Genomic DNA, 25,705 nt, shown 5'->3' with positions numbered 1-25,705 from the left:
CATGAGCCAGCTGTGTTCCTAATAAGGCCCATTGGATGTGATCTGAGTAGGTCAGCCTATCACAACGCAGCATGGCACATACCTTGGTTGCCAAAAGCCAGATCAAAGCTTATGTTTAATTTAGCACGTTTCAGCACTGCTATTGTAAATTGGAATAATTGAGAACCGACTTATGTTATGCAACTGTTATTAACCTACAACCTCAACAACAGTACTGTGAGGTTTTTGCCAAAGGAGGTTTACAAATTGAGAGGAGATGGATTTATTTTTACCATTCGCATAGAGGAAAAAAACCTTGAAATTTTGTTGTTGTATTATTTATTGGTTAGACAAAGCCCTGGGACCACAGGAGACTTCTCTTTAAAACTCCCTTTCCCACGATATAGCATTTATAGGTGGTATACAAACACTCAGTGTAATGTTGCTCTACACATATATAATAACATACATTTTAAATGTTTATTAATGTATGTATGTAATATATGACCCCCCCTATGTAGTATCTGTAATTGCTGTATAAACATTTCAAGCCGAACTGAAATTAAAAAAAAGAAAGAAAAAAGAAAATTCTGGTGTTTGTTTTGACTTCTCTACATACTGTTGTTGGTCAAAATTATACTTGTATATAGTGCATTGTCTGTGTAGTTGGGCACAAAAAATAGTTCATAATATCACTTCAACGACCACACAGACAGTTAACCTGTGCGGAGCTGACATACTCCCTACTCCACAGGGTACTGTTTGTAGTGTTGAGGTTACAGGATTAATGGCTGCTGTGAGTTTTCAAGGACCTGTCATAATTTGCTGTCACCACAGCTGGACCCATGAAAGACTATGGAATATTATATCATTTAAAAAGTTGTGCCTGGAAACAGGATTTTCTACCTGTAACCTTAATTTAGTAAACTTGTACATTTATGTTTGCATCTGTAAGCTTAGTTTTGTAAATTTGCACATTTATGTTTGAACCTGTAAATTCTAGCAAGCTTGCATTTACATACTTTACTGGGATTTTCTAGCTAGCAGCTAGTTAGCTGTCGACTGTCTTGTGATTGAACAACCTAACCAATTTGATTCACTGTAGTGGGTCCAATAAAGCTGGTTGGTCAAAAGTTGAATGTCCTGCTGCTCCTTCTTACAAAGCTCAGTGTACAAAACTGGAACACGCAATAAACATGTCAAAAATATGTTCACACAATCCCGCGTAAATCTTTGCCTCACAGGCATAGCTCTTATGGGGCTTTTTTCTGATCTTTATTCAAGAGCGTGGTCTTTCAATTTGAGAGCATAACTTATTGATTTCATGTTCAGATTTTGTAATGCTTTCCCTCAAAACCTTGCCCTCGCACTCAAATAGCTCCTGCTTGCACTTGGATTTGCTCTGCTTCTGTTCAAACTCTAAGCTTGCACTCAGATATATTGTTGCTTGCACAGATTTCCTGCTACAGCTTCAGCCCTTCTCTCTCTCAGGCTGCTTCACTGCACACTTGAGACATCTACTCTCAGATTTCTGCTCTGCCCTCGGATTTCCCAAAATTCCCCAACTAATAGAATGCCAGGTGTAGTGTTGACCAATGAAATGATCCCTGCCTCCTTGCAGGTGCGTTTGCCTATTTCTTCGAGCATTCCATACGGTGATTATTCTTCAGTCTCCTCAGCTCGGCCTTAGCTTAGTGCGCAGTCTTAGGTGGTAGTGAGTCTGAGCGGTCGTGGTATAGTGAGTTGGTCTGTTTTCGGTAGTTTTACATTGCATTTATTTATCATCATCATGGTAAATTATTGTGTTTGTGCTGGTTGCACAAACTCCAACCTGTCAGGACATCGGGTCCACTGTTTTCCTAACAGGAAAAGGAACGGAGCTATCTTTCGTGCCTGGGTGCGTTTTGTGCAGGTGAAGAGACAGGACTTCACTTCAGCATCTGTTACTTAAAACGCAGTCGTATGTGGCGCTCATTTTAGACTGGAGGATCATCCCAGCAATATGATGGAGTTCAGGATGGGATGCCGATCCCAGGAGCGGGTGAGACTCAATGCTGGTGCGGTTCCGTCAGTGCACACAGCGGGTTTATCATGTCCGCCATCAGCAGCAGCCTCTGGTTCTGCCGCCAGCGGACCTAATGGTCATGGTTCCGTCAGAGATTCAGTTCAACGATAACGTTAACTGTGCACCGTAAGTATTGTTTTCTAACGTTTGCTAACCTCAAAATTAGTCAAAATAATAATTTTAAAAAATGAGACGCAACGTCTGATACATGTTGATTGTTGTAAGGCAACATAGCTAGCTTCTAGCTAACACCCCCCAGCTAAGAAGGCGTAATGGCTAACGTTAGCTAGCATTAGCAATGCATTTTGTTACTATACTGTACCGTTTACATATGAGAAGGCATAATTGGTAACCTAAATTTGATAACATTAGTACCCTGAAGTCTAGTTACAGCTTGGTGACTTTGTTTGCATTTCCAATAAATTTGTAAATGAACTTCCCTTGTTTTCTTGTACAACTTTTGGAATAAAAGGACAGTTAACATATATATATATATATATATATATATATATATATATATATATATATATATATATACATACACATATACATATATATATCAGTGCCCATACTTTTTCTTTTACCATAATCGCTACAAACCTGCTATTGCTGTGTTAGAGGGGAAAACAATATCACCTTCATGACTCAGGAGCGTGAATGTAGCAGATCGCTAGCCAACATGGACTGCCAAAGTCAAGGACCTCAAGTAAGTTTTTTTATTTCAATAGTGCTCTTCCTTCAAATTGAATTGGTTGAGACATATTTGTGGCACAAGAATACTATCCTTGGCTTTCAAGTGTACGTTATGGGAGCACTGTTGCTAGGCAACTAACAACAAAATGGACGCCGCCATGTTTCCTTTCTTTTTTTCTCTCTATTTTAGTGTTTAGGAATTGGAAAAGTACCAATAGCTATCATATTACGACAGTACAAAACAAAAGTTAATTGAATGAGCAACTACATTTTAAAAATGCAATTGGTGCATTGTGTACATAAATATGTATCAACTTTAAATGATGTTTACCATTGTTGTGTCTGCTCTATTAGAAATTTTTCACATATTGTAAATTAGTTAAACACGTCCCCACTTGCAGGTACCATATCTGTGTATCTACAAATTAAATCAGGCACATTGCAGACATTAAGCACTAACTTTCCGGTTGAACAACGAGGTGTCTATTGCTGATAAAGCTGAAGAAATCCTTAAATTGTGTCACAGATATTATTCCAATTTATTCCAATCTCAATTAATGCTACAGGGTGATTACTGGAGATTGAGATACACATTTAACTACTCATAATTTCTCTGTAGAGACATATGTGGCAGTGTTTCTTCTTCTTAAAACTTTTACAACTATTGGTGATACAATGAATGCCAATGTCGAACACTGGACTACTGAAATGAAAGCAGATTCACCGATAAACAAGGTTGTACATGAACCATCACTTTTACTAACCCACAAGTCAATACGATTACTTTCACTACCAAACCTGCCACAACAGTTGCATGAACAACTTATTCATCCACACCCTGGAGAATTCTTGTCCCAGATGGAATGCCTCCATCAGGACTACTTTGAAATCTTGATGATCTCATGTGTTGAACAGGGAAGGTGATGGTGCTACTGCAAGCTGCAACAGCATATCCTGTGTTCCCTAAAATGTGACTGGCAGTGATGACTGAACTTTACATTTGCCTTGAAACATCTCTTCTCTTCCTGCAGGACAGGAACATGACCTTGCCCTGTTATCTACTCAAGAAATGCTTTTGGAGATGATGAGGGAGGTGCAGCTTTCTCCATCCCTGACTCAGTTTCCTATGAAAATTAGAGGCAATGAAGACAGAACGCAACATTTTAAGATTGATTTTTCAGAGATTAGACAACAAAAACCACGTACTATGGGAGTAGTCCATGTACCTAAGCTAAGAATTTGTTTCTGCTACTATACAGACAAAAATGAATTGCAAATGTCAGAGAGGGTTCTTATTACTCTGCAGATGGAAAAAATGATGAACAGAATGTTTGTACTACAGATCATATCTATTTAAAAAGTAAGGAAGAGATATTGTAAATGTGTAATGGGTTTTGGAACCTCTGTCATTGGTTTGATTTTATGAACCAATAAAGATGATTAAATTTCAGTCACAGAACAGCAAATCATTTTACCTTGCTCCAATTCCTGCAGGGAATCCTGCAGATGATTCATTAAAGTCACCTCCACCTGGTCCTTGTTTGAGCCTCTCACTGAATTCTGCTTGGAACTGTGGAAAGGTTTTAACAATTCTCAGTTCAAATTATGTAGCAATGCATACAAACTGAATTGTGCCATGACTCATTTCATTAACCGTATATCAGATCTAATCAATTGATTACTAATCATTTATGAATCACAGGGCCGTGCCCAGACGTTTTGGGGGGGCAGGTGCTTAAGCCAAAAAAAAGGGCATTGGTAACTGAATACATGAATTCACATCACACGTCCACACACACACGCGCACACACAGTGAGCAGAGGAACCAATCAGAGCAACTTTGAATGGGATGGAGATAGGAGGATGAGGGCATCATACCACCTTAAAGATGGCTGGCAGAGAGTGATTTAAGTGCAGGGCGTGAAGGGGGAGGAGGGGGAGGCTTTAATAGAGCCTGCTGCTAATTGCTCTGGTGGCATCTTAAAACCTGTCTCCCCTAAAAGCCCTTGGAGCCTGAATACTGCTGCTAACAGAAGAGCTGCTGACACAGGAGGAGAGGAGAGGAGAGGAGAGGAGAGAGGAAAGGACAGGAGGAGAGGAAAGGAGAGGAGGAAACAAGATAGGAGTAAAGAGGAGAGGAAGAAACGAGATAAAGAATAAGGAGGAGAGAAGAGTAGGAGAGAAGAAAGGAGAGGAGGAGTGAGGAGAGGAGATATTCAGATATGATTGCATAGACTATTAACCACATAATGCATAATTATTTGTTTCAGTTGCCTGACAAAGGAACTAACTAGCCTACTAGAGTTCACTTTTTTTCATTGACGACGCTATTTTACACCAAACTAGCTTACTTGTTGTTAAGTTTAATGCTGGGCTATTTCCTGAGTTAGGCTGGCTGTATTGAAATGTTTTAAAAGTGATATAATTTAACAACAGTGACAAACAGTGCCATGGTTTAGGACAATTTATTGTTACCCTACTTTCACCAATGAAGGCAGGTCAGGGAGACGTGGATCATGCTGCTCTGCAGGGCGTTCGATTTGCGCGGGTTAATTTGTGGCTGTGACAAGTTGAAGAGGAAAGGGCAGAGGCTTGTGTGGTCTTGCAGCATTAAAACTCAAATACAGTTGTTGGGCATTACAACACGCTTTTAATTCATGCCATGATCCACTAAGGGCACTTATCTAGTCAGAGGCCAAAAGGGCAGGTGCTTGAGCACCACCTGGGATCTATCTGTGCATGTGCCTGATTAATCAGTTGGTCAAATAAAATGTGACCCTTGCAATCATACTTATCTCTAACACTGATCCTGCCACATCCCCAAGTCATGCTAATGTTTGTCTGGTTTTTATGTTGAAGTTTCCTGTGTAAGAAGTCCAATCTACACTAAACAAGTAAAGTGAGCACTTGTCACATTTTTGCATTTAAGACCAAACTGAAGCACACAGAGTATACCATTTCAACTTCTAAGCCATGTAGGACTGAAAAAAGACTGTCATGATGTAACAAAAACATTTATCTTAAAATTGTATCTATGGTGCACTTACTGTCATTTCTACTCCTGGTACAAACAAAGGCTGACAGTTATCATGGTATTTGGCCATGATATCGCACAAGCTATACAGCTTCAAGCCATCCCTTATCTGCAGCAGAATCAGGAGCAGCCTCAGGTTTGCATGGAGGACAATAGCACTTTTCTTGTAATAAATCGCATGCACAAACACACACACACACACACACACACACACACACACACACACAAACATAATTAATCACAAAATACTCAAAACTTTAGGAATTTATGGGCAATGTAACGTGTAATGGTTTATTTGGGAATACAATGAAACCAAAGTTTGCAGCATTACTCATTATTCATATATGTACATCCATGTATAGCCACCAAGTGAGAGATAATCAACGAGTATCTGTGTGTGTTAAGAATGTCAAAGTCATGCCTTAAAACCATTTAACACACACCTACAAGCTGATTATCCCGCTTATGCCATGTATTCCCAAATCTTTGGTGGAAGTTTTGCACTCAGAATTGAAAGGTTATGAAGCAAGAGCTTACTATTGTCATGACAACTTGCCACACTGTATTCGCTGCCAGCCTGAACCAAGGCATAAAATTCATGTAAGGTGTCATTAACCATAACTGTAGAGAAAAGTAGAGAACGTTTCTCAGTATATCAACTGCCCATTTTGTTGCCTTTTTTGTATTAATGTCATCCTTTTCTTCCTCTATCATTTTAAGCTCTTCACGTGTCATTTCCTTGTGCTGTGTTTCACATGGTTTCTTTCTTGTCTTCTCCATTTCTTTTTCCTCTGCTGCATCCCATTCTTCAAAACTTCATAACCAATAAGCTTTGACAGTTGTGCTCTTTAATGTTGCTATGGTTACAGGTTGGGTAGCAGATGAATTTAGAACAATGATTAAACTATGTGTGCAATAAATGGTTTTAACGCACACCTGCCAGCCAATCAGAAAAGAGTATTCACCCAGATCATGGTATAAATTTTAATTAATCAAAAATTGGAGAATGATATTTCATTTTTAAAAAAAGACGACTATATCACCAAAATATGGAAACCCAGTTATGGCACAATGGCAGCAAAAGGGAATGATAAACAAAACACAAAGTCTGGTCAGGCAATAATGACCAGGGCATACGTGTATACGTAATACAGTGACATAAGTGCATAAGTGACTACGGTGAAATTATAGACCACAGTGAAAAACAGATTTTTATAGCTTCACCATGTTGTCAGGTGATGATGCCAAAGTGTGGAATGTGATATTTTTGATTCTGAAACAGTACATTAAGCAACAACACCCCCAACATACTGGATTATTTTGTCCTTTTTCTCCAAGCTGATTAATTCTGTGTACCCACATTTCAAGATCTCCTCTGTGAGACCTTGAATTGTTGTCTCAGTGGCTGCCTCCACCTGACATTAAAACAGACAATTATGTGTTGTCAAGATACACATCAAGTGATACTACTAACTTGACTGATCTGAAAGTTGTGTGAGGGCTACTCCCAGGCTAAGTACAGTAAGCATAAAAGAAAGCTAAAGTTTCACAATTCTTATGACCTATTATGCCCATTTCACTCCACTACAGTAGCTTGGCATTATTCAAAGTTCAAAAAACTCCGTATTTATCTTATACTGGCTCTTTATGCAGCCCCTCAATATACACAGTTTCTCTTACGCCTGAGACACACTAGATGCGTTAGCAGCGCATGTGCGTTGCGGAACCTCTTGCTTTTCATTTCGGCGCTCATGTTAACAGGTTAGAGCAGCCACACAGCCCACATGAGATGCGCCTCATGTGCGTCTCATGTGTGGCAACTGCATCGCATCATCTAGAGATTCGAGGTCTCACTTATTTTCTCCTTGTGACACGCGCAGTTCTCAGCAGAAATAGACAGGGAACATGATAGAAAGATAGGGCTGCCAGTGGCAGAAGCGCTGCAGCAGACACGCTTCCTGTGTGGACGCTGCAAGATTGCGAGACGCAGCAGTTCAGTGACGCACACGAACTGCTGAGGTTCGCGCATCCAGTCTGTCCCAGGCGTTACACTCCGTTTTAGCTCCTGTCTCTTTAAGGCCCCCCTCCTGATGAGCCCACTTGTGATTGGCCAGCTTTACGTATCAGAGTTGTGTAACTTTACGTCAATGCAAACCAAACATTTCTTGCTTTACTGCTTCAAAGAAAGTAAAAACGTGTTCCCCACTGAATTAGAGGAGCTTCGTTAGCGGCGCTAAAAACCGGTCGAAACAACAACATATGGAGCTATTTGGAGCTATTTTTCAGCAGATCAATTAGAAATAATTCAGGGAAGAATAGTACAAGCAGAAACAGCCACAGTGATGATGATGTTTGATGACGAGGTGCAGATGACCAGCACACCTCCAACAGGTAAACTACTTATTTTACTTTGCTGTGCTGTGTAATGGAGTAATGGCTTGGATAACTACTCGCGGAGCAGAGCAGCAAATTTGCATGCTGTGCACGTAGCAGATGTCCATATATAGAAATCCGTCACAAATTGATGTCAGCTCGGGCTGAAAGTGGAAAAAAAGTTGGAAACATTGAAAGCATTCAGAGCAGTTTGAAGTTGCTGCTTTTTGCTCACAGGGATTACTGCTATATACGTTTACATCATTATTTGCCACTTTTAACATGAACATCCCACATTGTGACATTTAATATATGTCTGAAAAAAAGGAAAAGCATGATATCTCCCCTTTAAGGTTTTATGCGATAGTCTGTTTGCACTCATGTATTTCCTTTTTCTATGCCAATACCTGTTAAAAGTGAAGTGCTTCTTCTCATCAACACTGAATATGGCTAAACTGTGTACAGTAATACAGAACAGACAGGTTGCTGACATGGGATTTAAGTCATGGTTTCCATTCTTTCAAGTATACCACTGGTGTTTTAAAAAGAATATATGGCATATAAAATTGAGGGCAAGCCCAGGGTAGTATATCCAAAAAAGAAAGGTCACATTAATACATTTCGATCATGAAACTTTCCAATGCATTAAAAGTATTCATATATACTTTGTCCTTATACGTGTCCAAATACGTGAATTTCACATGGCATGATTGTGCCTTCGAAACACCACAATATTAAAGTTATTCAGACATGCTCCTATTTCTAATCTTAAACAATTAGATGCTGTCTACTACTCAGCTCTTAGATTTATTACTGACGACCCACATGGCACCCGTCATTGTGTCTTGTAAGACAGGCTGGCCCTCCTTCTCTGTCAGGTGAGATCAACACTTTTATCTATTCATTTATAAAGGACCACTTCAAAACTTACTACCTTATTTATTGTCACTCCTGTGCCCAAGACATTCTACTTTTAACACCCGTTCTCAGGACTTGCTGACACTATATATTCCCGCAGTAAATACTAGTCTTGGCAAGACAGCCTTAAAATATTTTGCTCCATTCGTCTGGAATAATTTACAGAGTAGACTGAAACTTGACACACTGATATCGATAGGGCAATTCAAAAATTTGGTTAGAGGTTCTATTGATTTTAGGTGTAATTGCTTTACATCACATGCTTGTATTTTTTATTTCTTTTTTAGACATACGCCATAGATATTATAGAATTCACATATTTATAATTTGTCACGCTGTTGTCTGTATGAAGGTATATTTACATTTTCTTTTACTACTATTTTAAATTGCTGCTTTATTACCATTATCATAATATTTTATTTTTATTATTATTTTCTTTTACTCTGTACTCAGGTCTCACTTGCAAATTAGATCTCATCTCAGTGTGACTTCCTCATTAAATAAAGTGTAATATAAGATGCTGCCACAGTGACTTTGGGCGCTGATCCTCTCCCAGTGACAAGAAATAGCTCTTTATAGCTGTCCAGCTGTCGTGTAGCCTCTTGACAGCAGGCCATAAACTTAACCGTCTTGTGGGTACATGTCTCAGTACAACCTGATAATCTTCTTCCACAAATGCACACACTGCTGTCAATTCTTCTGTACGTTTTGAGGATGCTGAAAAATGACACACACAGTTGTGCACTATGTGGCCCATACAGTTTGCCTTTATGATGCCGCTGTTGTTCGCTTTTAGCTTCTGGGAAACAGGATTGTTTTTGCTGTAATTTACACTTGCATTATCGGCAGTGCATGCTGAAATCATGTCCAGTTGCAGGTCATTTTCTTTTCATTTGTTCATAACCTGGTGGTGTATGTTAGAAGATGACTCATCACTATCCTCATAAAAGTCAAGGATCTTGCTTTTCTAACCCAACGCTGGTGTCCAATATCAGTGTCAATACCAGTGGGAAAAGTTTTGCAGTGTCATAATTAGAAGCATCTGAAGCCACTGACAAAAGGCAGTGTGTGCATTTTTGTCACTCTGGAGTTAAAGCACTGTGTTTTTAATTCTCTCAAACAATTTTCAGGTGCAAGTACATCTGCAACTATGGACGCTGCTTTTATACGACCACAATCTCCGAGTCTCGAAAAATGGACGGTGCTAGCTTACTACCACAGTCTGCTGACCTGTATGATTGGGAGTGCTGCACAGTGTGGTAAACACTAGTTATTTCAGCTGCTGTTACCTTATCTGTCTGGCAATCATCTTTGGGTTTCAGTAGGAATGCATCCATAGATCGGCACATCTCTTTTGGAGCCACACATTTCTTGTGAGACTCGCATGTCGCATGTACTATGTCGCTTCACATGTACCCCCCCCCCCCCCCCCCATGTGTACCTCATTGGGCATAACGTAGGCAGCAAAGGTGGTGACGGGTTAACTTGCACTTGACCCACATGTGCACAGTTTGATTGACATCAAACACAGCCCTCTGACGACAGCTTCCCCTGCTTTCTACATAGCCATTGGATAAAAGCCAGATTTTTGAAAAGTATCTGTCCTGCAGTGGTTTGACTTTTGAAAACTAAAGCCGGCAAGGACAGGACGAGGGATAAAAATGCTGTGCAGTCCCGCATAAAGTGGGACACGTGGTCACCCTAATCCACCCAGGAAGGCGTTTCCTCCAGACTGTCAAGTAAAACATGATTACACAATGATGTTAATTATGTTAACGAAAACTATGACTAAATATGTCAGTCAACTGTTTTTTTTCCAGACGGCACCAGTGTCAAACACTAACTGTGACTATATCAACATGCAATAATGTTGTCACAAAAAAAGACTAAAATGTAGTTTAAAAATAAAAACTGTACCAAAATGTCTGTCTGCATAGTCTGAGGCATAGTCTGAGTAGCATGTTAGCAGAGAAGCAGCAGCGAGTGCTCCATCTGTGTCTACACTAAGTGCATCAGGTGCAGTGTTGAGTGTAGGTCACCCACATTTAAAAGCACTAAGAGCCCAATACACAATAACTGTAGTTACATACATAAACAGAGGAAAATAGACTTCAGTTCACGTTTATGTGTATTTAGTGTGAGTGAAACACGAGCCATTACGCAGCCCATGCAGACAGCTGTATTGATTAAAACAGCAGTGTATAACGTTACCTTTCCTTATCATGGTTGTTGTTATTCTAGCAAGCCTTGCTTTGTTTAACCTTAATATGATGCCATGTGAACTATCTTGCTAGACAGCCATTATGTTAACCTTGTGTCATCATTAAGTCCATGGGGCACATTTGTTTTCTTATCTTGTTAACACCAACCTCAGATCTATTTATTCTATTTTTTTTGATGCAAGAAGGTTGCAGTTAGTGTGGTAAAGCCTTTATGTTACGTTAGAAGAATACAGTAGAAGGGAACAACATTAATATTACTGGGGAGCCTCTGTATTGTTGAATTACTAAAGGTAATACATCCCAGAATTTGTAGTTTTTATTCAGATTCTAATGGGATTAAAATAACCAGAGTCAGAACAATGCTTAATTAATGCTACTGATTTTCTCTGAGGCCATATATACTAATAGCACATAATTTCTCCTTCCAGTACTTTTAATGATCATGACCTTTATTCCAAGTTTCACACATTCTAAAAAGGAATTTTCTGTTTATCTCTTACAGAGAAAAATAATGTATCTATTTTCACCTGTCTGCATGAGTTGGCATGGGCTTGTAAATAATCCACTGGGTATTCCATTTGACATACTGGATATGCAGCCTAAATGTAAAAGCAGTAGCACGGAAAGACAAGAAAATGACTTCAATTTATTAAATAATTGCAGTTGCTTGCATGACAATTTTATCTTCCTAGGGCTGGTTTTAAATGTTTTGTACTACCAAATTTGGTCTCATTGTTGTGCTTAGTGTGGTATTACTAGTCCCTGGTTTAGATTCTGCTGGAATGGACTCAGCAACAATTGTCACATTAGGGAAATACTTAAAAAAGATATTAGGGGTTACACTTGTTAAATCCTGCCTTAAAATGATGAGAAAAATCAAAAGCTGTTCAAATTGAATTACCCCTCCATGAAGATCAAAGTCATCCCCTGATGATGGCTGGTCCACACAGGACTCCTCAAGCACAGCCAACACTTGCAATGGCATCCTAGATCCACAGACTCTACAAGTTGCTTTAGGCATCTTTTGGAATTCATGTGTGTCTGGAGGAAGGGGGTATGTATCTAAGTCATCCTGGAGTGGAAGAAGGAGGAGTGTAGATGGTGTTCTTTCCTCCTCCAGTTAGAGTTTTTAAAAAGTGGGCATTACAACCTTCAGCTCCTGGGGAGATAACTGAAAGTTTGTGTTGTCCCGATCCATCTGAAACAATGAGCAATGAGTGAGTAAATGAAGAATAAAAACATGAATAAATTATTCAGTGCATAGCTACAATACCATGGGCTTTATACTGCGGCCAGCCTCCTGATATATTCTCAAGTTTCGGGTTCTAACTCGTAACGAGTCTTGAAATCTGTACAAAACACAATACACCACATTGTATGAAAGAAGTATACCCTTCATCCATATTCTATGTTTTGAAGAATTTACGAGTGTATTCAGATACCTCACCAAATTTTAGGTAGAAGTATTGAGGATACATGATACATTTTCAGTTCTCAAAGTTAGTTTTGTACAAAAACAAACTAGTTAATCAATCCAGGTTGGCTTAATTTACCTCAAAGTGGTCAGCAGACTTGGGCAGTGTGATGGTGTGTCTTACCATCCCAGCAAGGAGGAGTGTTAACTCACCCGTGGGACACACTAGATGTGCGAGCAGCGCATGTGCGTCGCAGAACCTCTTGCTTTTCATTTCAGCGCCCATGTTAACAGGTTAGAGCAGCCACACAGCCCAAGTGAGACGCGAGGCTGCTGCAGAAGCGCCGCAGCAGACATGCTTCCAGTGTGGATGCTGCAAGCATGCGAGACGCAGCAGTTCAACGACGCACACGCACTGCTGAGGTTCACGCATCCAGTGTGTCCCAGGCGTTACTACTTACTGTTGGTGTCCTGTCTGTGTTTTCGTTCAGCATATAGAACTGCAGGGTTACAATCTTCCCACTGCTGCTGACCATCCTACAGGGAGAGCAAAATCTTTTTCTTCCCGTTGCAGGGGCTTTTGAAAAGAAACTTGGAAATAACCTGTGGATTCACATATAGTCATATTCATCAGGCCAAATCTTAATTTTAAGAAATTATTTGTTCCATGATGCATATTACAGTGGTTGTCTTAAGCTTATAATGCACCGAGTATACAGTAAAAGTTAACGGATACCCAAGGCCCCTTTTAGGGATCCTCAGTTTGCCACACTGGCAGAACCCTTTTAAACACATCGGTTCTCTTAGGAACTTGAGGTCGTTTATGAGGTTCCGTGAGGAACCCTTTTTTCCAGCCTGGTCTGGAACCACTTTGGGTGCTTCAAAGCACCATTTCCTATATCTGAGGTTCCTCAAGGAATTTAAGCTAATTTGGGGGCGCTCTGAGGCCTGTTATTGCTACTGCTGCAATAACAACTACTTCTACTACTACTACTACTAGACCAAAAGATTACAACAGCAAATCAAATTTAATTCAAGGATAATTTATTCAATGTTTTTTTTCTGTAATACATTAAGAATTTAAATAAGAATACAATAATGAAGTATAAAATTAATAATAAACATTATTTAAAAAGCATTAAATAAATAACAAATTACACAATAAATAAGCAATGAAAAACAAGTAAAACAAATAAATAAATAAGACTAGAATTTACAAAAGCAGTACTAAAATTACTTTTTCAATAATTTTTCAAAAGCATGTGATGATTTACTGGCACACTCGTCACCACCAGGTAAGTCATTTCACAGCCAACTCAGAAATCCACAATTTACCACCACACACACTAATTTTGATAGTGGAGTATTCATTTAAGTTCTTTAAGTAAAAATACATTTGATTGATATAGATTCACAAATGCTAAGAATTGCTTGCTTTTCTCAGATTCATATAGCAATAAAATGAAACCTTTGGGGTTTTTTTTAGCTGCTTGTTTAATAGGGTGATTCAGAATATAAGGAAAACAACATCTCTGTATTAAAAAGGATTTACTTTTTAAACATTTGTTTTGCAAACATCTCTGTAATAAAATACAGGGAACGGGTACCGTTTTAAATGTTTATTTCTCCTATCACATCTGTAGTAAATACATGGAACTATTAACATTTTGAGAACTAGCTGTTTTGAGCAGTCTTGTCAAGGAGATTTGTGAAATCAAAGGAGAATTGTTTTGGCCATGCGTTTGTAAATGTTAAAGACATTTCTATGATCAGTTGGGATGTCCCTTTCAATGGACAACAGAAGAAGATCTGACAGTCTCTGTTTCTAAGCTGGGTCTTGATCAGCTTCAACACTGGCAATGGAGCATTTATTTGAGGAGTTTTGTCTGTTAGCAGGGCTACTCAAAGTGTTCTCTTCCACATTTCATGACAGTTTCATGACAAGATACATTAGGAAAGGACAGGAAAAATGTAAAACTTGTTTAACATGCCCAGGCAGAGGTTTAAGTCCTACTGGGCATTCCATCTAATTACTAATGGCTAATGCAAACATACTTCATCTCTCTCATCTCCTCCCTTAAGCCTCTAGCTGTATTTTGCAGATCCCTTTATATTGTCTTCAATGTTCTGTCTCTTCTTGGCATTCTCTACAAGTGCAAGTTAATCCAAGCTAAAGGGTTGTAAACACATTTTGAATAAAGAATACTCTAATGATTTCCTTTACAGGTTTTATTATACAGCAAAAGGTTGATTTCTAGTTTGTGCCAAATATTTAATACACAGTTGGCTAAGTAGGCTATGTATCTAATTAACCAGCTATTACCCCTCTAGCATATTGTTTAGCATGTTCGCATGTTGGACAGGCCTGCATATAAAACCGACTCAGAAAATACAGTCTACATACATCAGTAATGCATCATTAATCAAATTTAATCCATACACTCATTTTAATTGCAAAAAGCCTTACTATGCGACCTATCTCACAAACTGTAGTAGTATCAAGGTTGCAGCTTAGACTGCACTGACCCAAAGACAATAGAATAATCTATGGGGGTGTGACTGAGCAAACTAGTGAGTAGTGCTGTATCAAAATCAACTGAATGGAATAATGTCAGCTACAACAACCACAACATGTTTTTAAGGGTGCTTTATTTTCCTAATGGTCAGCTAACATAAAGGATACATCCATTTCTACCCTAACGGCGAGTTTACTCGATTATAAATGCATCTTATAGGGCAAGTATCTCATTTTCTTCACTGGAAGGGCACTTCACAATGTTTTTCTCCCACAGAAGGCACCCTAAAGGGACCACAACAGCAACTCATAGGGCACAGCATTACATCTTGTTGGGGTATTTTACAAGGTACTATCACATTTTCTTCCACTGAAAAGGCACTTCATTCCAGGTTGTCACATACAGAGGCCCTCTATAGGGCACTTGCCCCTCCTCTGAGTCCACCAGTGACAAAATCAATGTCCTAGCACCTTTGATACTTTGACCAAATTCATTTTAGCACATTTTCATGCAAATGTTCAGTACTTAGCAATATGTGCTTAACATTAAAAGAGAAATTGAAAAATAACAAAGCAAGCATGCATTAAAAGGGAAAAATCAATGATGCTCTTTGCTTAAGAATCTGTGCCAACATCACCACTAAATTTAGATGGGATTTTTAAGTAATTTCAGCAGTTGCATAACAGCTGTAGGGAGCTTGATGTGTTAAGAAATAAAACAGATGTGACCAAATTATGTACCACTAATAAAATTAATAGCACCAGTGTTATAACTAATAAAATTACGGGTCAAACCTTGATCTAACTTATGTAACAGTTTTACAGTTCACCTTTGCATGCCTCTTCAGCATGTGATGGAAGTGCTGTGTTATACTTTGCCAGCAGAACCCCAGCTATGCCTCTCCTTCCTGTCTCCATCAAAATTCGCTCTGCACTCATTCAAAATGCTGTCAGAATTCTTCTGTCCATGTCAATCTTGTACTTCGACATCATTTCTGAAAAAATCTGTTTTTGAGAAAGAGATCTTAGAAGAGAGATCAAGTTTGAGATTGCATTTCTAATCTATAGCTTATGTTTCCACGCATGATGAAAGGGTTAGCATCTACTTACAATAGCTGGAAAGTGCAGGGGAGGGTAAAGGATCAGTATTTCATGGGTGCGTCTTCCTTTCACAAACACCTCTCTTGCTCAGGTCTCTTCATTTTATCCTAGAGCATGGCAATGTTAGGTTTCTTCTTTCTACATTCTACCTGCATCTTTATTATGTGTCGATTTTGGCTGAATTCATCCTCTGCAGTCTTAATGTGAGAAATGCAAAACAACTAACAGAGAAAAGTAAGGCCTTGGAATAAGCTGAGGGAACCTTCAACTTTCAACTTCTGAGAGCCTGTTGAAGTTGAAGTTTCAGCACTTTTTTGCCACTTTAATTTTTCAGCAGTCAATTTTAGGCACAACAGCATTTATGTTGCAGAGATGCTTTATCAGTAGATCCAGGACAGTCTATCCCAAGACTACAGTCTGCTGTCAGCAGGCAGATGAGACTTACAGAAGAATTAGCATATCAATATTCTTAATGAGTAAATTAATTTTATAACTTAATACGTACATAATAATTTCTAAATTTAATGTCTGCATACACAAACATTCAAAAATGTTATTTGTCCATGCTAAGTTTTGGACCATGCTTCTAAAAGTTTTAACTTGGGGCACATGTGCTCCTAAATAAAAACAAGGTCAGCATATAGCCCTGTCTACAATACTGAAAAAATGGTTAACATGCTGTGCTTTTTATCAGCTTTGCACTTGTGCTGCACAGGCACATTGAGTCTACAGTAAACAATGCATTAAGGATACAGTAGCTGACAAAAACAAGGCATGCTGCCACAGACTGTGGTTGAGAAGTTTAAAACATCCTGCTATTAGCCAAAGACCAGTCAGAAAGGCACAAAAACACACCAGAGGTCATACAAAGTGCTGTGGGCTCTTAAAAAAAATCAAATGTCCTGGAAGCTTTGCAGGTCCATGCCTGCTAAATGCTAACAAGTGACTCTAGGAGATGTTGTGACAGTAAGACTGCATAAAAAGTTCCCAACTAACACTAGCTAGCCAGATAGACAGTGATTCTGCATCCTTTTGTTGATGATGAACCCCTGATGACATTATTAACCAAAGAGTAATGGAACCTATTTCACTTTACTGAAGTGAAATATGTTCTGTTGGATGAATAAGTTTCCCATAACAACTTGTAGAATGTCGGATCTTTTCCATGTTCATTAAACAGCTGTGGTCATCACACAGCAGCAGGAATGATGCGTGTTTCATCTACAGTCTGGTTTGAGTGAGGGGCTGTGCATCATTTACGCGCAGATGGCACAGCAGAGGAAACTTCATTAATTATTTAAATCTTCCAACATGGCGACAGGATCTTTCAGGATCTATGATAATTAATGTTCTGAATTTTCTTAACAGTCTGGAAAGCTGTTACTCATAGATTCCACATTTAACAATAAAATCATTTAAAGTAAAGCTTCTATCCTCACGATGCATCCTGAGCTCCATCAGATCTGTCCAGACATTTTCATTACATAAAAGTTTGACCTCAAGTTAGACAGGTTAGACTCTCTAAATATTTTCAGTCGTGCACATGGACGTGTTTCCATATATTCAGTGTGTAAAATATCCTCTGATAACCAGAGGTCCTCTGCATCAACATCCTGTATGCCATGAACAAACAAAACATGTTGATGAAAACATTTTAAAACAGGTTTACACACAGTCCTGCTTACTTTACACAAAGCTGGCACAATGTGGATAACTACATCCATCATTTAAATATTTAGACGAAACAGTGGTAGAACTTGCATGCTTTTCTAACCAGCAAATTTCCAAACCTGATTTTGTATCTGTTTATTTAAGGATATTATAAGTACTTAAAAGCATAAATGAGGACTTTCAAATATTCAGAGGATGAGTAGAACTGCAGAGTTTAAATGTATTAATTATCCTATATTAATAAGTAGCAGCACTGGCATGCCAGCAGCTGCAGCACACATGAGAACACATCCACTTTATTCTCATTCTATTGTCAGCATATTTGGATTGATGTATATTAATATTTGAGCCTGTTCCCAGTCCCAGGGCGTCAAACACCACTGCTTTGTCATGCCCCTCGGCGTCTGATACCAACGCACAAGGTACCCTTTGGCGTCTGTATGAGATGCACCGGGCTTTCAATTAAGTTCTAACACCTGGCGGGAATGCACTCTATTTTGATAAGAGCTCAGACAGACAGGTGAACACTGAGGTGTGTAATGTGAGCTAGATACATAATAGTCTATGTAAAGGGCCAAAGCAGTGGTTTTACATGTTCTTCAAAGGATGGAAGCCAATGGATAGTACAAAAGAGAAAGTACACACAAGCTGTAGCAAAGGAATTAAAACACTGTTGTGGTCCTTTAAAGTGAATGAAAGTAACTTTTCCATTTCTTTTCAGCCTTCTGAGAGAAAAAAATGGCAGACAGTAAATTGAGTAACCTCATGAGGGTAACCTCATCATCTGCCTGTGACAAGAGCCCCTCCCAACTCCCCAGAAAATATAAGTTCCTGAAGGTTCTGGGAGAGGGCAGCTTTGGAAAGGTGCTGAAATGTTTGAAAAAAGACACTAAAGACATTGTGGCTGTAAATATCCCCAAACACTTAGACGATGGCACTGCCAGCAAGGAGGTAGGACACTTAATTGATTTTGATGTTAACAGCTATAAGAGTTTTTGCAGTAAGAGGTATACTAAGTACCCAGTATTAAGTAAGTTATATTTGGTAAGTGCAAGTGCAAAAAGGCAATTTCTTTCAGTTAGTGCCAAATAGTACAGTAATAGCCACAGTTATTGACAAGAATACCTTTGTAAAAATATAGTGAGTAATAATTGAACCATCTGTCGTGAGATTGAAGCACAACAGTATGATGTTCTGCCTTTTCTATAATGCCCCATCAGTCCGACTGACCTGACCTTCATACAAGTTAACGTATGAACTATCTGTAAACAACTAATACTTTCAAACTTGTCTCCAGTTTTCCATGTTGCAGATCTTAACGCACCACAACTTGGGCCAGTGCAATATTGTCAAGTTTTTTGATTGGTTTGAAATGAAGTGTTGAAAGTCTTCCAGATGTTGGATATCAGCTTAGAAGACAACATTCAGTTGTATTACCCAATTCATCTGGTAACATCAGAGTCATCATCCAACAGGTATGAATACAGTACCATCAGATAGCAAGCAAAGCACTGAACACTGTGTCAGGTTGAAACTGTGCTACATGCTCTGATTGTATTACTGACCTTGTACTTGCAGGTGGCCAAAGCATTCGACACACTGAAGAGCATCAGAGTGATCTATACTGGATATGTCCCTTCAGAAAGAATCTGAAAGACTTTGGCTTGGCCAAGTTTTACTATAAGTAGCTGTGTGCTTCCTGTCCATAGTTTCTGTTTATTCAGTTTGTCCTTGTGCTAGATTGTATTTTTTATCCTTAAAATATGACAGTGTTCCTCATTCTGTGTAACGCTTTTCTTCCACATTCAGGTCTCCAGAAATAATTTTGGGCCTTTCATTTTCTGAGGCCACTGATATGTGGTCAGTTGGATGTGTGATGGTCGCCATGAGCCTCAGTTATCCACTGTTCCCGGGGGAAGATGAATATGAAGCAGTAGGTCATTTACTATAGCTGGACTCTCTGCATGCTGTCCACTCTGTTACTAATAGATCGAGTACTGCTGCATGTACTCTTCCTGAAGGGACAGCCTCAGTTTGCTATCTAAAGAATGATTGGGTGGGGAGCTTAAAAGTAAAATTCTTTTTAGTTTTGTACAACTTGGGTCTTATTTTCACACTTTTGACCATCATTTCAGCTGTGAGAACGTTTTACTCACAAGCTTCATTTGCTAAGATAGTATCCCACTCTGTAACCCCAGTCTGCACAGCTTTACAGGCCAAGTGGCATCACAGACACAAACAGTCTGTAAGGTTTTACATAAAACTCTATCTATATCTAAACCACTCAACTGGAAGTTTTAGCGGGAGCCACTTCCTGGTACATCTTCCTGGTGACCTACACAGTTTTACAGTCCATTTACCTTTTTCACAATGTGTTCACAAATGTGTGTACTGCTGTGTACACCATGTGTTGGCTGCTCAAAGACGGACTCAGACTTTACAGACAGACTTCTCATAGATGTAGGGAAGGGATTATGTGATTCTTGTTGCACTAGCTCCTACTGTTAGGACCGGGAGCCTGCATGGAACAGGGTGGTGTCTGAGGAAATAGGGTGATTCTCTAGCGTTGCACCCTGCTGGTGAAGCTGCTTGCTAGCAGGTGAAAAGAAGGAGCTGGCAACACCATGTGTGTGTAGCTGGTTTACCAGACGGGCTAATGTTAGCAGATAACATTACATGCCTGTTGCATATCTTGTTGTGATGCTGTGTTTTATCTCCAGCTGTGATTCATTGTTGAACTCCTGGGGTCAGCCAGCAAACCATCTTCTGAATAATGGGAGAAAAACATTCTGGTATTTCAACAGGACTGACTTTAACGGCTGGAGGCTCAAGGTACCACAATAACTCATCTTTATCAGTCTCTTCTCTAATTAAGATGACATGTTTCATCCTTCCAACATTTAGCAGTTAATCAGTTAGATTTATTGCAATATATTGAACCTTCTTTTAGACACCTCAGGAGTACTGGGGAAAAATATTGTCCCTCACAAAGACATTCCTCTCTGGATTATCTGAAACAGGTAAGTGTTAAGTGGGTATTAGCTGTCATTGTCACTGTCAGTTGATGTTGATGGAGGTAAGTCCTGTTTCCTGGCCATCAATGTAACAGTGAGTGATTGTCTTTTGATAGCAATGAAGCTTCAGAGTCAGCAGCCACTCAATCCTTCAGGCGCCAGGCCCAGACCAGGTCCAAAAAGCCCATGGAGAAGACCAGTTTTGATGAGAGCTAGGTGTTAACTCATCCTTGTCTTCTCTAGAGGAGTGTGTGGTACAGAGGCAACACTTCCTGCTTTTACCAGATTAAGTCCTCTTTTTGGCTTAACACAAACTGATAGCAGACCATATGTCGCTTTCATCAACATACTTTTGACATAAATCATCCATGAACCTATTGTTTTAGAGCAGTCAAGTTATTTCCAGGGTCTGAAATTCCAGATGTAAAAGTCCTGTTCATTTTTTGCATGGACAAGCTGGCTGATATTTGGGACTGAGCTCTGCAGTTGCACTCTCATGCTGACTGGCTTCTCTACTGTAGAAACGGCAGCTGAGGCTCATGGGTATTGTAGTGTGTAAAGCCATTCACTACTACTTGGCCATTTCCAATTTTTAAATGTCTGACCTGCCGATTCCAGTGTCACACTGTGTGAGCGACGTGCACATTGTGTGTGTGTGTGGGGCTGTACTGTCTGTGTGCTGTGTGTGCAATGTGCATGTTTTGTGTGTGTTGTCTGTGCTGTAGCAGCTGTGTACGTGAAGCAAAGTGCAGCTGGCAAAAAATCAGATTTATGAGACTGACTGGGGCCAGTCACTCGTCATGGCCGATTAGCTGATAAACAGCCGATTTTGATCAGTGGCAGATCGATTGGTGCATCTCTATTTGGATTCTATTATTTTAGATACAAGGATGGTTCCCTCTTTACAATGATCTCTCCTTTCATCCAGCTGCTCAGCACTGTGCTTTCTCTGTCTGCAATCTATTATTGTGCTCATGCTTACTTATAAAAAGCTGATTAAAAAAAGAAATAGATTGGTTACGCATATATATGGCAGAGAAATTGGTGTTGTCCAGGGAATAAAATCTACCTGTGGAAACCACGTTTTTGGTGAAATAAAATAAAATTGAAATAAAAATAAGCTAAAATAGAATAAGACAGATAAAATATAGGAATAAAATTAACAGTGCAGCACAAAAAATGAATCAAGAGCCTCAAATTTGATTTAATAAAAGGCAGTGGCAGCCTTGATTTAAAAGAACTGAGAGTTGCAGCAGACTTGCAGTTTTCTGGGAGTTTGTTCCAGATATGTGGAGCATAAAAACTAAATGTTGCTTCTCCATGTTTAGTTTTGATGTTGGGGACAGAAAGCAGACCTGTTCCAGACGACCTGAGAGGTCTGGATGGGTCATAATGTAACAGAAGATCAAAAATGTATTTTGGCTCTAAACCATTCAGTGCTTTATAAACCAACAGAAGTATTTTGAAAGCTGACATTTTTGCAGTTTCTGTTCACAGTTTTTTTTACATGGTAGGGTTCTTTGCCCAACACCTAACCTAAAAAGGAAGTTTTGGGTAACTTTTTGTCAGCCTGTCCACCAACGTTGAACCTGCCAGGCAGAGGGAACAGATGGGTGACATAGGAAGTAAAATAGGTTAAAGATAAAAAATTTTACTCTTGACTTTTTAAGGCAAAGTCCATCTGCCTTAAAAAGATTATGTAAAAAGTTGAAATCAGTAAAGTGCCATGAATGGACGGTAAATGCAGTTGAAAGTCATATGTTCAGTGCCAACAACCTGCTGAATCTCACAGCTCCTCTTCTGACTGGTGGTAGAAGGCCACTGATAAACACCTCAGCATTCAAGGAGATGACTGTGTTCAACAGATCAATAAAGTCTCATTTTTCACAGCATCATTGGTCCCTATGTGCACTATGATGGTTTTCATAGTTATATATGCAGCAATGGTATGCAGGATTCTTTCTGCCATGTCAGAGATCATATCCTTGGGAAAGCAGAGTATTTTGGTGTTTTTACTGCACATTCTTCTTACATCTTTTACAGCAAATTCACCCACAATCAGAGTTTGAGGCCCAGTCGTTAGCTTTCCCTATAGCCTTTTACTTTCTGAGTTACTCTCAGTGCTTACCCTGCTGTGCTGAGCAAATCTGTTCTCTAGTTGCACACTCGGTTGTTGGGGAGGTTTGTTGCTAGTTCTTTCCTTTCTCAGCTGTCCATGGCTGTGTCCTACTAAGAACAGGGGTTGAAAAGGCGCTCTGCCTGGATGATAATGCAGGCCAGCCAGACGCATCATAAATCTCAGGGGGCTGAGCTCTGCCTGTTACTCATTCTCTCATTTCCCAGGGAAAAGATTTACTCTTAGGCTTTGCACCAAGAGAGTTCCAGGGAGGCAGTGTTAATTTCATTGACGAAAACTATGACGAAAACTATTCTTCAATGACTTTTTTTCACTGACGAGACCATAACTAAATAAAAACCAATTTATGATGACACTATGACGAAATCTATTGACATTTTCATCAATGAATGAAAACTAGATGAAAATGTTAGGGTGGGACAAGTTGGGAAGAGATCTAATCAGAACTACTCAAATTCAAATATGCTTTAGTGGCACGATGGATCAGCTAATCTCTTTGTGTGGTAGGGAGTGGGAGATTAGATGCACACAACTGAATAGAACTGATCTACCCAGCAGGAAGTTAACTGACATTCACACTTACTGCATGTCTCATAAACTGTATGGAAATGTCAACATTTGGGAGAAAGAGAAGAACAGATATTTGGATATATTTCACATTTGATGTCAAGGAAAAGAAGACCCTTTGTAAATCATGTAGAGCGACAATCATCAAAACACAACAAACTTGGAGCAACATTTGCAGACGAGTCGTCCCCAAATTCATGCAAACGTAAGCACACTTAAATGGTCCTTTTTTTCAAGCTAATGTTATTTTATCCGCTAACCCAAGCTGGTGTGTTTTTGCTAAACTTGAAATACAATACAAGCTAAAAGAAACCACTGCTGTCCTGTACTGTACTGTAGGTGATGAGAGAGAAAAATCAGATCTTGATTTTTTTTCCCTTATTCAACCTCAGATAGAGAAGACCTCCAATGACAAGAATGGGCCACTGAGTGCAAATAAAGCTGGTTCATCCCAGCAGAATATTTCAACAGCCCCTCTAAGTGCTTCAAAGTACAGAAGTGACTCTGAAGAACGACACATCAAGGAGGAAGCCACAGCAAAATGGATTGGACGCACAGGATTACCAGTCACAACGACTGAAGATGAGGACTTTGTTCTAATGATAGAGACAGTAGATAGGAAGCTTACTGTTCCAAAGAAAACTAAAATAAGCAATCTGATTGACATACACTATGAAGATGAAAGACAAAAATTCAAAAAGAAACTGGCTGCTGCCCGGAGAGTATCTATTGGCTTCATTCCTTGCTATAAGTAATGCTACTTTTGTGTTAAATAAAATAAACCTGAACACATATTGTTGGCCCTTGACCAAGTAGCCCACCCACACACTGCATAGTCACTCAAGGCATATGTGGACAAATGTATGCTAAAGTTGGATCAAAGAAAAAGATCCTTACAGTAATAACAGACAATGGGAGTAATATCATGACACCATTTAAACACACCACAGCAGAAGGAGAAGAAACCAGCTCTGAGGATTCAGAAGACTCCACCATAATGGAAAGTGACCCTGGGTCTGAAATTGATGATGATCTGCAGTGAGCCATTTTTGTTATTATTCTTTTACATTACAGTTAATGATCACATGAACATGAAACTAATGTTGGGACTGTCTGCTCTAGTGGTGTATCTTTGTTTTTTTTTTCCAATTGTATTTGTTATCTCATGCAAAAGTATTTCCATCATTAAGATGTTGAGGGTTAAAATAGAAACCTTTTTTATAGTTTATGCTTATTTGGCTGGTTCCCTCTTGTTAGGTACATGTTAAAGAATATTTTTTAAATATTATTCAAAAATTATCATTACTCATCATTCATCATTCATCATCAATCATTAATTTTAATCATGTAAAAAATCATCATACGCAGTTGTCAGGACTTGATCAGCTCTCCAAGGTGCTGATCCTGCTGCTGGCAGTAGTTAGGAGCTGTCCAGAATTATTTCCTTCTTTAGTTTCATCATTGTTTTTACCTAATTTATTTCCCCATGTGTTCCTCATGTCCTCATATATTTATGTGGCAGGAAAGTCGATCCGTGTCTGATCCATTGTTGAAATCCATTTGCTGGGTCTTGACAGACACCCTCAACCTGACAGGTCTGTTTAAATACCTATGTGTATTGCCACGATTTTGGTGTTTTCCTTAAAATGAATTGAACCAAATAGAACTGTTGTATTCATTCACTGCCACTGACAGCACTTCCTATAGCAACAATATGCACAATCTCATTCTGAATTACTGGTTTGTTTTTAAGCTTAATGTGATATTTACCTCTATTGTCAATGCTGAGCGAGAGAGAGGAGCTGATTTTTAGTTCCCACACTAATGGCATTGTAACCTAGCAGTTGTTGTTTTAATGTTGACAATGTTGAGTTAGAATGGTTGCATTCCCTGCTATTGACAGTCTTTGAGGCATATGTTTTCAATATTTGGAGATAGGACCTTTTTTTTTTCTTTTGCAACTGTTGAAATAATTAACAGTGAACGCTGAAGTATTGAGTAT

The 25,705-nt window shown here is 39.1% G+C and overlaps 2 long non-coding RNA genes across 4 annotated transcripts; one reads left to right on the top strand and one right to left on the bottom strand.

Moving 5' to 3' along the window:
- Positions 1-3,772: 3,772 nt before the first annotated feature.
- On the bottom strand, positions 3,773-6,646 carry LOC122994120. The gene is made up of 4 exons (XR_006406516.1): positions 6,309-6,646; positions 5,785-5,934; positions 4,213-4,307; positions 3,773-3,861 (listed from the first exon to the last, which is right to left on the bottom strand). It is a non-coding gene; the product is annotated as an uncharacterized LOC122994120 (long non-coding RNA).
- A 139-nt stretch (positions 6,647-6,785) lies between these two features.
- On the top strand, positions 6,786-22,164 carry LOC122994662. 3 transcript variants are annotated; one of them, XR_006406646.1, is made up of 7 exons: positions 6,786-8,162; positions 18,707-18,936; positions 19,283-19,460; positions 19,564-19,918; positions 20,706-20,817; positions 20,936-21,005; positions 21,116-22,164. It is a non-coding gene; the product is annotated as an uncharacterized LOC122994662 (long non-coding RNA). The 3 variants fall into 3 exon arrangements; XR_006406647.1 differs by lacking the exon at positions 6,786-8,162 and adding an exon at positions 14,545-15,562; XR_006406645.1 differs by lacking the exon at positions 6,786-8,162 and having other exon boundaries at positions 14,546-18,936.
- The last annotated feature ends 3,541 nt before the right edge of the window (positions 22,165-25,705 follow it).

This window comes from Thunnus albacares, chromosome 12 (genome assembly GCF_914725855.1).
Source record: "Thunnus albacares chromosome 12, fThuAlb1.1, whole genome shotgun sequence".
Lineage (NCBI taxonomy): Eukaryota > Metazoa > Chordata > Actinopteri > Scombriformes > Scombridae > Thunnus > Thunnus albacares.
The sequence above is the reverse complement of the archived record's forward strand: the minus strand, read 5'-3'. Positions and strand labels throughout refer to the sequence as shown.